The 3,487-nt window shown below is 41.6% G+C and overlaps 1 non-coding gene across 1 annotated transcript; it reads left to right on the top strand.

The window, feature by feature from the left end:
* Positions 1 to 2,600: 2,600 nt before the first annotated feature.
* LOC141721878 (small nucleolar RNA R71) lies at positions 2,601 to 2,707 on the top strand. Its single transcript, XR_012574920.1, has one exon. It is a non-coding gene; the product is annotated as a small nucleolar RNA R71 (small nucleolar RNA).
* Positions 2,708 to 3,487: the final 780 nt, after the last annotated feature.

Genomic DNA, 3,487 nt, shown 5'->3' with positions numbered 1-3,487 from the left:
AGAGAAGTCGTCCATGAACACTTCGACATTATTTCCAATTATATCAGAGAATATAGCCATCATGCATCTCTGAAAAGTGGCAGGCGCACCACATAAGCCAAAAGAAACTCTGCAAAAAGCAAATGTGCCAAATGGACAAGTGAAAGTAGTGTTCTCTTGATCTTCAGGTGCAATGCAAATCTGATTGTATCCCGAATAGCCATCCAGAAGACAATAGTACTCAAGACCAGCCACCCTGTCAAGCATCTGTTCAATAAATGGAAGAGGGAAGTAATCCTTCCTCATGGCTTTATTAAACTTTCTGTAGTCCATGCATACCCTCCATCATGTGACTGTTCGAGTGGGGATGAGCTCATTCTTCTCATATGCTACCACAGTAATACCTCATTTCTTAGGTACACATTGCACGGGGCTCACCCAAGAACTGTCAGAAATAGGATATATGATTCCTGTATCCAGCCACTTTAGAATTTCTTTCTTCACCACTTCTTTCATGATAGGATTAAGCCTTCGCTGTTGCTCAAAAGTCGGCTTGCTACCTTCTTCTAGTAGAATTTTATACATGTAGTACGAAGGGCTGATCCCTTTTATATCTGCTATAGTCCATCCGATGGACGATTTGAATTCTCTCAGGATCCTTAAGAGCTTGTCCTCATCACTACCTGAAAGGTTAGATGCAATAATTACAGGCAAAGTAGATGCATCACCTAAAAAGGCATACCTCAAGTGTTCAGGCAATGGTTTAAGCTCCAAAGTAGGTGCTTCCTCAATAGATGGTTTGAGCTTTCCCTCAGCATTCTTGAGATCAGTATTTACCAGAGATTCAAATGGCATGTCTAGCTTTCGTTTCCAAGGAGATGCATTTAGATATTGTAGCTGCTCATTGCCTTCATCATCTTCACTGTCAAAATCCCCCAATAAGGCTTTTTCTAAGGCAACAGATCTTAGCACATGATCAAGTTCTGAAGTAACTGCAGAATCGACCAAATCCACCTTGAAGCACTCCTCATCTTCCGTAGGGAATTTCATCGCATTGAACACATTGAATGTCACATCTTGATCTTGCACCCTCATAGTGAGTTCACCCTTTTGCACATTTATCAAGGTGCGTCCTGTAGCCAAGAAAGGTCTTCCCAAGATTATGGGAATCTTCTTATCTTCCTCGAAATCCAGAATTACAAAATCTGCAGGAAAGATGAGCTTGTCCACTTTTAATAGCACGTCCTCCACAATGCCTCGTGGGTATGTAATCGAACGATCAGCCAATTGTAGAGACATGTAGGTAGGCTTTGGATCGGGCAAATTCAGCTTTATAAAGATAGACAACGACATCAGATTGATGCTTGCTCCCAAATCGTAAAGGCACTTGTCAAATGACAACTTGCCAATGGTGCAAGGAATGGTGAAGCTACCTGGATCTTTAAGCTTTGGAGGTAACTTTTGCTGCAACACGACACTACACTCTTCCGTCAGAGCAACGGTATCAAGATTATCCAGTTTCACCTTCCTTAAAAGAATACCTTTCATGAATTTCGCATAACTAGGCATTTTCTCCAGAGCCTCAGCGAAAGGTATGTTGATGTGAAGTTTCTTGAACACCTTCAGAAACTTACCAAATTTCTTGTCCAGCTTTTGTTTTTGTAATCGCTTTAGGAAAAGGTGGAGGAGGATAGAGCTGTTTCTCCCCTGTATTACCCTCAGGCAGAGTGTGTTCAATAGTAGTCTTCCTTGGTTCCCCGCCTTTCTCCTTTTGCTTTTCTTCTTCATCCTTAACTTCAACTTCTACCTTTTTTGCTTTTTCAGCTTCAGCAACTTTTCCAGACCTTAGCAACGGTATCTTGGTGACATCTTTGACTTGCTCTTTAGCTTCCTTCCTGCCTGGCACTTTAGTATCACTGGGAAGTGTGCCAGGTTGACGATTGAGCAAAGCATTGGATATTTGTCCAATTTGATTTTCCAAGGTCTTGATAGAAACAACCTGACTTTTGTACAACAGCTTTAACTCCTCAAAATCAGCACTAGAAGGTGGAGCAGCACCTCCTTGTTGAGGATATGATTGCCTTTGATCAAATTGCTGAGGTTGTTGGAATCCAGGTGGATTAAACTGTTTACTTGCAGCTTGCTGATATGGTTGCTGAACAGCATTATGATTATTGTTCCAGCTGAAATTGGGATGATTTATGTTATTAGGATGATAAGTAGCTGGCACAGGCTGCCGCGGTCCCTGATAATTATTCACATACTGAACAGATTCATTAACAAGAGAACACTGATCCATAGCATGAGAGCCTGCACAAAGCTCACATACACTAGCTATTTGATTTACTCCATAGTTGGCTAAAGAATCGACCTTCATAGATAGCGCCTGTAGCTGCGCTGCAATAGCTGTAGCTGCATCAACTTTCAGAATACATGCTACCTTCTCAGGCATCATCCTTTGAGTTGGGTTTTGATACTCGTTTGCAGCCATAGTTTCAATGAGATTATAGGCCTCAGTATAGCTTTTGGCCCACAAGGCACCTCCAGAAGCTGCATCGAGCATGGGCCGAGATTGGGCCCTCAAAGCATTATAGAAACCAGTGATCACCATCCAGTCAGGCATACCATGATGTGGACACTTTCTCAATATCTCCTTGTAGCGCTCCCAAGCTTCGCACATAGATTCTCCTTGTTGTTGCGCAAACTGAGTAAGATCACTCCTCATAGTTGCAGTCTTGGCCATTGGATAGAACTTCACCAGAGACTTTTGCGCAAGATCTTCCCAAGTAATGATGTACCCAACTGGTAAAGAATGTAACCAGTCCTTAGCTTTGTCCCTCAGAGAGAATGGGAAAAGCCTCAGCTTGATAGCCTCATCAGTAACACCATTATATTTGAAAGTACTACAGATCTCGACAAAATTCCTGATATGCATGTTGGGTCTTCAGTCGCAGCACCTCCGAAAGAAACGGAATTCTGCACCATCTGAATAGTGCCCAACTTGATTTCAAAAGTATTGGCCTGAATAGCCGGATGAATGATGCTTAACTGAATGTCATCAATTTTAGGACGAGAAAAGTCCATAAGAGCTGGATCAGCTTGAACTATACAATCACCCATTGTTTCAGGTTCTTTCTTTTCACTCTCTTTATCCGAATCTTCAAAAACTATCTTCTCCGAAAAGTCAAGAGCTGAATTTGTCTCCTCAGCTTTATCCAGATTTCTCTTGCGAGTGTGAGAACGTGTTTGCATAAACGATCGCTAGAGTACCAGAAACACAACTAGAAGCAGTAAGTAACAAGTCTTAATCAATGAATCATAATGACCATTGATGACAAGTACATAAACTAATTAAATTAACACCGAGTCCCCGGCAGCGGCGCCAAAAACTTGTTAGGCATAAAGCATGCGCTAAATAAATGACGCAAGTATACGCGTTCGCAAGTAATATAGAATGATTTCTAGTTCGTTCTCACAGAGACTCTGATTAATTATATTTAATTAACAC

This window comes from Apium graveolens, chromosome 4 (assembly GCF_009905375.1).
Source record: "Apium graveolens cultivar Ventura chromosome 4, ASM990537v1, whole genome shotgun sequence".
Classification (NCBI taxonomy): Eukaryota; Viridiplantae; Streptophyta; class Magnoliopsida; order Apiales; family Apiaceae; genus Apium; species Apium graveolens.
This window is presented reverse-complemented; position numbering and strand designations above follow the sequence as displayed.